This window comes from Scyliorhinus canicula, chromosome 12 (genome assembly GCF_902713615.1).
Source record: "Scyliorhinus canicula chromosome 12, sScyCan1.1, whole genome shotgun sequence".
NCBI lineage: Eukaryota > Metazoa > Chordata > Chondrichthyes > Carcharhiniformes > Scyliorhinidae > Scyliorhinus > Scyliorhinus canicula.
In genome coordinates this window covers 58942057-58954541 of record NC_052157.1, presented here as the reverse complement: position 1 = coordinate 58954541, position 12485 = coordinate 58942057, and the positions used below count along the sequence as shown (strand labels likewise).

General features: G+C 51.1%; 1 pseudogene; it reads left to right on the top strand.

Annotated features, from left to right (window-relative positions):
- Positions 1–12485, top strand: part of LOC119974831 — a 70094-nt pseudogene that overhangs the window by 47914 nt on the left and 9695 nt on the right.

Below are 12485 nucleotides of genomic sequence, written 5' to 3'. Positions count from 1 at the left end.
GCATGTAGTGAGTGAGTTTCATCTTTAAACACGCTTTCCTATTACCTCCACAGGGTGTCGAGTTCTTCAATGAAAAATTAAACTCCATCTGCATGGCCTGGCTGGTGGATCACGGTGAGGACTGGAACTGGTTATCCACTGACTGTATCATCGTTTATATATATTGCACAATTTAATTTAGGAGCAAGCCATCTTGTGAGGGACATTTTGACTCAAGCTCCTGTAATCCTTGAATGGTTACAGCACAGAAGGAGGTCAGTCGGCCGATTGTGACTATGCTGGCTCTCACCCTGCTCTCACCCTGCTCCCCCCCCCCCCCCATCTTCAGATTCTGATCCAGTTCCCTGTTGAAATCCTCGATTGAATCTGCCTCCCCCATACTCTCAGGCAGTGTATTCCTGTTCCTAACCACTCGCTGTGCGGAAAAGTTTCTCGTGCCATTCTGGTTCCCATTCCCTCCACCAATGGTAACGGTTTCTTCCTCTCCCCTCTTTCCCAGACCCTCTCTCAAATCTGCCTCTCGATCTTCTCTCCCTGGAGAACATTCTCAGCTTCGTCAATCTATCTACGGAACATCCCTGAATCATTCTGAATCTTTTTGGCACCCTCTGTCTCTCTCTAAAGCCTTCACAATATTCCAGCTCAGGTCCAACTCGTGTTCTGTATAAGTTTAGCACAACCTCCTTGCTCTTGTGCTCTGTATCCCCATTAATAAAGCCCAGAATTCTATCTGCTTTGTTTTTAAAAATTCTTTACTGTCTGTTTTATTAAATGCATTCTCCACCTGTCCTGCCAGCTTCAATGATTTATGCACAGACACCCCCGAACCCGCTCCTCCATCACCCCCTTTGGAATTTATATTGCCCCTCCATGTTGGAGTTTAGAAGAGTGAGAGGGGATCTCATAGAAACATATAAAATTCTAACAGGATTAGACAGAGGAGATTCAGAAAGAATGTTACCGATGGTGAGGAGTCCAGAACTACGGATCATACTTTGAGGATAAGGGGTAAACCTTTTTGAACTGAGGTGAGGATAAATTTCTTCACCCAGAGAGTGGTGAATCTGTGGAATTCACTACCACAAAAAGTAGTTGAGGCCAAAACGTTGAGTGATTTCAAGAATTAGATACAGCTCTTGGGGATAAAGGGATGAAGGGATATGAGGGGGAAGGCAGGATCAGGGTTTTGAACTCGATGATCAGCCATGATCATAATGAATGGTGGAGCTGGCTAGAAGGGCCGAATGGCCTCCTCGTGCTTCTGTTTTCTATGTTTCAACATATGCTTCCTATCAAAATGAGTCGCCTCCTATTTCCCTGCATCAAATTTTGTCTGCTCAACTACAAATCACTCGAATGGGGAGAATGTGGAACTCGCTCCCATAGGGAGTGGGGAGAATGTGGAACTCGCTCCCACAGGGAGTGAGGAAATTGTGGAACTCGCTCCCACAGGGAGTGGGGAAAATGTGGGACCCAGTCCCACAGGGAGTGGGAAGAATGTGGGACATAGTCCCACAGGGAGTGGGGAGAATGTGGGACCCGCTCCCACAGGGAGTGGGGTGAATGTGGGACCCAGTCCCACAGGGAGTGGGGTGAATGTGGGACCCAGTCCCACAGGGAGTGGGGTGAATGTGGGACCCAGTCCCACAGGGAGTGGGGTGAATGTGGGACCCAGTCCCACAGGGAGTGGGGTGAATGTGGGACCCAGTCCCACAGGGAGTGGGGTGAATGTGAGACCCAGTCCCACAGGGAGTGGGGTGAATGTGGGACCCAGTCCCACAGGGAGTGGGGAGAATGTGGGACCCGCTCCCACAGGGAGTGGGGTGAATGTGGGACCCGCTCCCACAGGGAGTGGGGAGAATGTGGAACCCGCTCCCACAGGGAGTGGGGAGAATGTGGAACTCGCTCCCACAGGGAGTGGGGAGAATGTGAAACTCGCTCCCACAGGGAGTGGTGAGGATGTGAAACTCGTTCCCACAGGGAATGGGGAGAATGTGAAACTCGCTCCCACAGGGAGTGGGGTGAATGTGGGACCCGCTCCCACAGGGAGTGGGGAGAATGTGGAACCCGCTCCCACAGGGAGTGGGGAGAATGTGGAACTCGCTCCCACAGGGAGTGGGGAGAATGTGAAACTCGCTCCCACAGGGAGTGGTGAGGATGTGAAACTCGTTCCCACAGGGAATGGGGAGAATGTGAAACTCGCTCCCACAGGGAGTGGGGTGAATGTGGGACCCGCTCCCACAGGGAGTGGGGAGAATGTGGAACCCGCTCCCGCAGGGAGTGGGGAGAATGTGGAACTCGCTCCCACAGGGAGTGGGGAGAATGTGGAACTCGCTCCCACAGGGAATGGGGAGAATGTGAAACTCGCTCCCACAGGGAGTGGTGAGGATGTGAAACTCGTTCCCACAGGGAATGGGGAGAATGTGAAACTCGCTCCCACAGGGAGTGGGGAGGATGTGAAACTCGCTCCTACAGGGAGTGGAGAGGATGTGGAACTCGCTCCCGGAAAGAGTAGGGAGAATGTAGAATACGCTTCCACAGAAAGCCTGGAGAATGTGGGATTCGTTCCCGGTGGGAGTAGGGAGAATGTAGAATTTGCTTCCACAGGAAGTGGAGAAAATGTGGGACCCGGAGTAGTTGAAGTGAATATGTTGATGTATTTAAGGGGAAAGCTGGATTAACACATGAGGGAGAGAGGAATAGAAGGATATGGTGGTGGGGAGGGAGATGAAGAAGTGGGGTGGGGAGGAGGATAGTGTGGAACAGGAACACTGGCACTGAGCAGGCGTATAAGAAATTAAGTGGGGCATTAGAACTCAGTTACCTTGTCTGGTGCTGTTATTATTACAAAGGACTAACGCTGGGTGAGGGGCTGTGCTGATGAGAGTGCGATATGGAGGGGTGATACGTGGGTTCTGGGTTGCGATCTTTGCAGTCCGAGTTTGTGACTCTGTCCTTTTCTCCCTGCTGCCTTCAGTCTTTGCCGTTCGCGAGGCGGCCACCAACAACCTGAAGAAGCTCACCCAGAAGTTCGGTAAGGTTTGGGCCCAGAACACCATCTTACCCAAAGTTCTTGCCATGTCCAGCAATCCCAACTACCTGCACAGGATGACCACTCTCTTCTGTGTCAATGTAAGTCTCTGCTATGGGCTGGACTGTATACCCCCCCACCCCACTTCACCCACATCTGCAGGCTCCATTGCCATCCCACACGCCCTCTCCCACCCATCTGCAACCCCCATCCCCCCACCCATTCCTAGGTTCCTTTCCTCCCTCCCCAGTCCCATCCACAGTCTCCATGTGTACCCCCAGCCCTCACCTCCCCCTACGGCACATCACTCTTCACTGCAAGGAGCACTAACGATGACTCGTGTCGTTTTTTTTCCTCAGTGTTTTACGGGGGTGGGACTCACTGGACAAGCTGCCATTTTTATTGTCCATCCCTAATTCCTCTTGATAAGGTGGTGGCGAGCTGCCTTCCCGAACTGCTGCAGTCCACCTGGTAACGGTTTGGTGCAACTGAGCATCTCGCTTGGCCGTTCCAGAGGGGCAAGTAAGGGACAATCATTTCGCTGTGGGTCAGGAGTCACATGTCAATCAGACCAGGTAAAGGTGGCAGATTTCCTTCCCTAAAGGACATTAGTGAACAAGATGGGGTTTTAACAGCAACTGATAGTTTTGCAGCCGGCATTACCGAGACTAGCTTTATAATTTGAGAATGTTATCTGGGTTTGAATCCCAAAACAGCGGGTGGCGGAATTTGAATTTCTTGAAAACTCTGGGAAATTAGAAGTCTGTCAATATCATTTTCGATTGTTGTAAATACCCATCTGATTCATTAATGATAAAGTCCTACATAAGAGACTGTTGACTGTGACAGAAGCCCACGGAATTGAGGCCAAATTATTCACAAAGCTGCAAAAGTGGTTGAGTGGCAGGTGACAGAGAATGGGGCCATTGGGTACGTACTCTTAATTGGCAGGATGCGACTAATGGTGTCCCACAGGAATCTGTGTTAGAGCCGAAATTGTTCACATTATTCATTAACGACGGGGATAATTGCATAAAAAGTCATATATCCAAATTTGCTGATGACACAAAGTTGGGGAGCATTGTAGACAGTGCAGTTGATAGCCTAAAATACCAAAGGGATATTGATGGAATAGATGAATGGGCAAAACTGTGGCAGATGGATTTCAATGGAAGCCTGTGTGATGTTATCCATTTTGGACCAAAAAAGAATAGATCAGGGTCCTTTCAAGATGGTATGAAGCTAAATTCAGTGGATGTCCGAAGAGACCTGGGGGTTCAGGTGCATAGACCTTTAAAATGCCACGCATAAGTGCAGAAAGTAATCAGGGAGGCTAATGTAATGCTGTCCTTTATATCTAGAGGACTGGAGTATAAGGACATATCCTTATTCTGCAGCTTTACAAAACACTGGTTAGTCCCCACATGGGAGTACTGTGAGCAGTTCTAGGAAGGATATTTTGGCCTTGGAGGGAGTGCAACGTAGGTTTACAAAAAATATACCTGGACTTCAAGGGTTAAGTTATGAGGAGAGATTACCCAATTAGGCCTGTTTTCTAGAATTTAGAAGGTTAAGAGGTGATTTGATCAAGACATTAACAGGGAAAGACAGGGTAGATAAAGATAAAGATGGAGATTCTAAAATGATGGGGCATAGTCTAAACATTAGGTCCAGACTGTTCAGGAGAGATGTTGGGAAGAACTTCTTCACACAAATGGTGATAGAGGTTTGGAACTCTCTCCCGCAGACAGCAATTGATGCGAGATGAATTGTTAATTTTAAAGCTGAGCTAGAAAGATTTTTCTTAAGCAAAGATATTAAGGGATGCAGAGTTCGACCACAGGTCAGCCTTGACCTCATTGAATGGCGGAGCAGGCTTGAGGGGCTGAAGGTCCTACACGTGTTCCTATGTTCCTTTAGGGAGGAAATCCTGCTTGCCTTACTCGGTCTGGCCTACATGTATCTCCAGACCCACACAACAATGTGGTTGATTCTAAACTGCCCTCCGAGCAGGAATCTCAGTTCAAGGGCAATTAGGGATGAGCAGTCAATGCTGTGCCAGCCAGCGACGGCCACATTCCATGAATAAATAAAAATAAATTGATTGAATTTAAATTTTACCAGCTGCTGTGGTGGGATCTGAACCTGTGCCCCCAGAGCATGAACCTGGGCCTTTAGTGGACCACTATCACTAAACAATTGCCCTCCACCCCAGTTGTACAGGTCCTCTCATCCAAGTTGTTAATATAATTGATTGTAAAAAAAATTGAAGTTCCACAGGCACTCCACCCGTCACAGTCCGCCAACCCTGAAAATGTCTTGTTTATTCCTGCTCAGTTTCCTGTCCGTTAACCCATCCCCAAACCCTGAGCTCTAAACTTTCCTGTGGTGTTCTGTGGACAACCTCTGAAAAGACAAAGACCACATCCACTGGGTTTACCCTCGATTGACTCTGCTGACGGCAACCCTCAGAAACCTCAGACTTGATTCACAACCACAGTTTCCTTTTGGAGTCCAGCTCTGCCGATTACGGTTCTCTCACGGACCTGTCACCACATCCTCTATAATAAATTGCAGCATTTCTGTGATGAGTGATGTCCAACGAACTGGCCTCCAGTTTTCCAGTTTCCCCCTATCCTTCTGCCCTTGAACAACAGGATTACATTTTCTAACCTCCAATCCACAGGGTCCGCTCCACATGAAATGGAAGGAATAATCTGTTGTTGCTAATATATCCTTCCAAAACCATCAACGTCTTTGGGGGTGGGGGGAGCGTTCACCACTGGCCAGAATCTGAACTGGACCAGACAAAAATCTGTTGATGCGAGAGCAGGGCAGATAGCGGAAATTGTGCAGAGATAACTCCTGACTCCGCAAAGCCTATCCGCCATCTGCAAAGCACAAGTCAAGGGTGTGATGGAATACTCTCCACTTAGCTGGATGAATACAGTCCAACAACACTCAAGAAGCTCAACACCAACCAGGAAAAACCAGTCCTGCTTGATCAACACTCCACCTACCACCTTATGCCTTCCCATCACCGATGCACAGTGGCGTTGTGTGTACCAACTAATCACCAAGGCCCTTTAGGCAACATCTTCCAAGCTCACGACCACTACCATCTAGAAGGACAAGTGCAGAAGATACCTGGGAACCCCACTATCCGGAATTTCCACTCCAACTTGCTCACCATCCTGATTTGGATATATATCGGCTGTTTTTTCACTGTTGCTGGGGCAGAATCTTAGCACTCACAGCACTGGATGTACCTACCCATGTGGACTGCAGCAGTTCAGGAAGATGGTTTACTACTGATGCGCTATCAATTACCACAAAGACGAGAGTAGTGGAATAATCGAGGCTTTATTGAGCAAAGATGTTGTGCCTCCTGTAGCTGCTACCAGAATGGTGCAGCACCGGTGAGCGCACACATTTATACGCCGCCTACTGGGCGGAGCCAGCAGGCAGGGATTTACCCATGTACCTCTAGTATACGTGTCTTACTGTAATACATATAATACTGGTAGTGGTGATTACCACAACTACCACATTCTTGGGGACAATTAGGGATAGGCAATGAATGTTGGCTTTGCCAATGACACTCACATCCCATGAACAAATTTTGAAAAGTCCAGCAGCATCCCCACTAGAGGGAGACATGGTTCAGTCATTTTAACAATTGTCTTTCTCTGCCTCTTTCTCGCTCTTTGCCTCTCCATCTGTCTCTCACTGTCTCTACGTCTCTCTCTGTCTCTCCCTCTCTCTGTCTCTCTCCCTCTGTCTGTCTTTCTTTCTTTGGTTTCTCTCACTCTCTGTCTCTTCCAGTTTCTCTCCGTCTCCTCCAGTATCTGTCTGCCTGTCTCTCTCCCTGGCTTTCTCACTCTAGCTCTGACTCTCTGCCTGTCAGTCACTCTCTTGGTCTCCCTTTCTCTCTCCCTCATTCTCTCCCTCTGTTTCTCTCAGTCTTTCTGTTTCTCTCACTCTTTCTGTCATTCTCTCCCTCTGTCTCTTTCTTCTCTCACTCTATCTCTCTCTTCTCTCACTCTATCTCTCTTTGCCAACTACTCTGTCTCTTTCTCACTCTCTCAGTCTCTCTCGCTCTCTATATCTTTTTCTCTGTCTCTCTTTGTCTTTCTCTCACTCTGCATCTCTATCTATCTCTGCCTCTCACTCTTTTGGTCTCCCTTTCTCTCTCTCCCTTTCCCTCTCTCATTCTCTCCCTCTGACTCTGTCTCTTGTTTCTCTCTCCTGTCGTTCTCTCCCTCTGTTTCTTTTTTTCTTTTTGCCCTCTGTCTCTGCCTCTCTCTTTCTCTGTCCTGTTCTCTCTCTCTTACTCTGTCTTGTCTCAGACTCAGAAAAGCATGAGTTTCCCTTCCCCTGTGTGGTGAATTATATACCTCGTAATTCACACTGTATTGCCTTACATGTATTGTGTCCTTGTGGGCTCTGTATATGAGCCGTTGCGCGGCTCTGCCCATAGGGGGAGATGAGGAGTTTGTACTGGGCTCCACCCTTGGTTCCGCCCATGGCTCCTCCCATTAACCAGAAGTATAAAGCACTGCAGTCGTACGCCTGCTCTCAGTTCCTCTCGTCGCAGGCAGGCTCATTTGTAAGACTATTAAAACCACTGTTTACTTCCAATCACGTGTCTTGTGAATTGATGGTCTCATCAATTTAATAGTCTTAGAAAACTTGAAGAAAACTACTATGGAATCAGCCCTCAAACCTGACCGGCTAGAACTCGACCCGCAGGCTGCAGAGGCGAAAGAAATCTTTCTACACTGGCTCAGATGTTTCAAGGCCTACCTGGCTGAATCAAGCACTTCAGAAACTATGGAAAAGCAGAAACTCAGCCTACTGCACGCAAGGGTGAGCCATCGTATCTCTACGCAACTTAACTATATTACCTCCTATATGGAGGCCCTGGCCATGCTCGACCGAATGTACGTGCGGCCCATCAACGGGGTCTACACGCGCCACATTTTTACCACCCGCCGCCAGCGCCTCGCGGAGTGGCTGGATGACTTTCTGCGCGATTTAAAAGTCCTAGCTCGGGCTGCAATTAACAGGCTGTAACAGCCGCCCAACATATGGAACTCGCTGTCCGTGATGTATACGTGGCAGGGCTCAGGTCCAACTATGTGCACCAACGGTTGCTTGAGAAAGGGGCCCAGAACTTGGAGGACACTGTAGAGTTAGCTACAATCATGGAGGTCTTGTTCCGCAGCCTCACCTCGTTCCCTCGCACCAAGCGACCCCATCATCAGCCCCGACCAGCGACTGCCGCAGGCCTGCGCCGCGCGGCCTCCCACCCACTATGCAGCACCAGCGTGCCATTTTTGTGGGCAGCCCCAACACCCACGGCAGCACTGCCCAGCCCGCAACTCGACTTGCAGCAGCTACGGTCGCAAAGGACACTATGCCCGGGTATGCCTAGAGAAGACAACTCCTACTCCAAACTCTCCCGCAGCCCAGAGCACTCGCTTCCTAAACCCGCAGGCCCCGTAATGCTGCAGCCTGTATGCCAACTCCGCACCCACCCGACATGTGCGACTCATGGGGGCCGCCATCTTGGCAACCCTACTCCACGCGGCCCGCCACGTGCGACTCATGGGGGCTGCCATCTTGGACGCCATCGCGACCCTAACGATCCAGGGCGCCAGCTACTCTAACTTCCAGCTGTACATGCTCCCCGAACTCTGCATCCCACTCTTACTGGGACTCGACTTCCAGCGTAACCTGAAAAGCTTCACACTCCGCTTCAGCGGACCCCTACCTCCACTCACTATCTGCAATCTAGCGACGCTAAAAATTGACCCCCCTCCACTCTTTGCTAACCTCACTCCGGACTGCAAACCTGTAGCCACTCGCAGCAGGCGGTATAGCCTGCAGGACAGGGTGTTTATCAGAACCGAGGTCCAGAGGCTCTGACGTGAGGGGGTCATAGAGGCCAGTAACAGTCCCTGGAGAGGTCAGGTGGTGGTCGTCAAGACCGGCTGTCAGCTGAGGCTCATCAGGCCTTCAACTGCATCAAGGAGGACATCGCCAAAGCGGCCACGCGGGCGGTGGATGAATCCGTCCCCTTTCAGGTGGAGAGCGACGCCTCAGTGGTCGCTCTCGCCGCCACTCTAAATCAGGCAGGGAGACCAGTCGCCTTTTTCTCCCGAACCCTCTCCACTTCGGAACTTCGACACTCCTCGGTCGAAAAAGAAGCACAAGCCATCGTGGAAGCTATAAGACACTGGAGGCACTACCTCACAGGTAGGAGGTTCACCCTCATCACCGACCAAAGATCGGTTGCCTTCATGTTTGACAACTCACAAAGGGGCAAAATTAAAAATGATAAAATCCTGCGGTGGAGGATCGAACTCTCCACCCACAATTCTGATATTATGTATTGACCGGGGAAGCTCAACGAGCCTCCAGATGCCCTGTCCCGCAGCACGTGCGCCAGCGCGCAAGACGATAGCCTGAAAGCTATCCACAATAATCTCTGCCACCCGGTGGTCACCCGGCTCGCCCACTACGTCAAAGCCCGAAATCTGCCTTTCTCCACCGAGGAGGTAAAAGCCATCACCAGGGATTGCCCGATCTGCGCGGAGTGCAAACCGCATTTCTATAGACCAGACAAGGCCCAGTGTGTACTTTATGAACACCATCGATGAGTTCTCCCGCTTCCCGTTTGCCATGACCTCCCACACAGTCATCAGAGCCCTGCACAGTATCTTCACCCTGTTCGGTTTCCCCAGCTATGTACACAGCGACAGGGGTTCGTCCTTTATGAGCGATGAGCTGCGTCAGTACCTGCTCAACAAGGGCATCGCCTCGAGCAGGACTACCAGCTACAACCCTAGGGGGAATGGGCAGGTGGAGAGGGAGAACGCGACAGTCTACTGTCCTACTGACCCTCCGGTCCAGGAATCTCCCGACCTCCCATTGGCAAGAGGTCCTCCCTGACGCGCTCCATGCTATTAGGTCCCTCCTATGCACCGCCACCAACCAGACCCCTCACGAGCGGCTATTTGTTTTTTCTAGGGGCACTACCACGGGGGTTTCGCTCCCAGCTTGGTTGAAAACACCGGGCCTGGTTCTCCTCCCGAAGCACGTCCGGGCACACAAAACTGATCCACTCGTAGAAAGAGTGCTCCTACTCCACTCGAACCCCCAATACGCTTTCATCGAATACCCTGACGGCCGTCAGGACACTGTTTCCCTCCGGGACCTGGCACCTGCAGGATCCAACTCCACCACCACTACCGCCGAGGTACCCCTCACACTACACCCAGCCCAACCCTCTGCGCCCCCGCACCTATAGGTTCACCGCCCATGATCCGTGCCCCCGTGCCTATAGGTTTCCTGCGCTCCCCGTCGCCCGTCGCACCAGTCCGGTATGAAGCTTGGACCGAATCAACCCCGGAGTCCACCATCGTACCCTCGCCGACAGCCCCCACCCAGCCACCCGAAGAGGCTGCAACCCCGGTGCGCCGCCGATCCCAAAGGATGACTCGGCTACCGGATCGGCTCAATTTGTAGACGCATCACCCCCGCCGGACTTGATTTTTTACAGGGGGTGAATGTGGTGAATTATAACCTCGTAATTCACACTGTATTGCCTTACATGTATTGTGTCCTTGTGGGCTATGTATACGAGCCGTTACGTGGCTCTGCCCATAGGAGGAGATGAGGAGTTTGTAATGGGCTCCGCCCATGGCACCTCCCATTAACCAGAAGTATAAAGCACTGCAGTCGTAAGCCTGCTCTCAGTTCCTCTCGTCGCAGGCAGGCTCATTTGTAAGATTATTAAAACCACTGTTTACTTCCAATCACGTGTCTTGTGAATTGATGGTCTCATCACCCTGCAACCAAGACATTTAATAAAAGCATATTACTGCGGATGCTGGAATCTGAAACAGAAAATGCTGGAAAATCTCAGCAGCTCTGACGGCAACTTTAAATTTTTTTTTTATTGTTGTCACAAATAGGCTTGCATTAACACTGCAATGAGGTTACTGTGAAAAGCCCCGACTCGTCACACTCCGGCACCTGTTCAGGTACACTGAGGGAGAATTCAGAATGTTGAAATTACCGAACAGCACGTCTTTCAGGACTTGTGGGAGGAAACTAGAGCCCCCGGAAGAAACCCACACAGACACGGAGAACGTGCAGACTCCGCACCGACAATGACCCAAGCCAGGAATCAAACCTGGGATCCTGGCGCTGTGAAGCACATTGTAACCACTGTGCTACCTTGCCGCCCAGGACGAAGCTAATGTTTCGAGTCTGGTGACTCTTTGTCAGAGGCTCTTAATCTAGGCCGACACTGTGGAGCAAACATCTTCAAGATACCTGAAAACGCTCTGCAGTGTTTTGAAATGCGGTCACTATGGTAATGTGGGAAATGTGGCAGCCAGTTTACACATACCAATATTCTACAAACAGTGATGTGATAATGGCTGAGGTTACTTTGTGTTTTTCAATGATGTTGGTTGAGGCCCAGGAGACCAGGAAAAACTCCCTCCCCACCTCTGCTCTTCTTCCAAATAGTGGGTATGGGAACTTTCACATCCATCTGAGTCTTATCCTCATATTTCTCCCTTCTGTCACCCATTCCTAAAATTGGAAGATCCGTCATTCAGAGGTTTCATTGAACCCGAGGTTCCCCCCTCAACCACGCCCCCCCAACACCCCTAGCCTTCTGACTAGTGAATTAAAGATCCTGAGGCTCCCAGTAGGGAGGTGCTGTGGCAGACACTGGCACCAACACAAATGGATCAACCAGCTGATAAATTTGATTCTGTTTGCGGGACCCTCCTCTGCTCAGATTGGCCGCCATGTTTCTGATGTCAGCGCGGCTTTGTTGCTGAGGGAGCCGCGCCGGGGACGTCCTGAACAAGTGGAGGTTCTCTTTCCTACGTGTGTCTAATTGTCATCTCTTTGCTCCCCCTTCCCCCCCCTCACTGCACCATCCTCCTCCCCCCTGCCCCCACCTCCACTCCACCATTTTCCCTCTGCCGGACTCCATCATCCTCCCTCTGCTCTCACCATCCCCACTCTACCATCCTCCCTCTGCCCTCCTTGCCCCCGACTCCACCATCATCCCTCTGCTCTGCTCAATCAACCCCACCATCCTCCCTCTGCCCTCCCGGCCCCCGACTCCACCATCCTGCCTCTGTTCTGCCCACTCAACTCCACCATCCTCCCCCTGCCCCTGGCTCCACCATTCTCCCTCTGCTATCCCGACTCCACCATCCTCCCTCCGCCCTGCCCTTCCAACTCCACCATCCTCCCTCTGCCCTCCCCACTCCACCATCCTCCCTCCGCCCTGTCGTCCGGCCACCACCATCCGCCCTGCCCTCCCGATTCCACCATCCTCCTTCTGCCCTTCCGACTCCACCATCCACCCTCCACCCTGCCCTCCCCACTCCACCATCGCCCTGCCCTCCCCACCCCACCA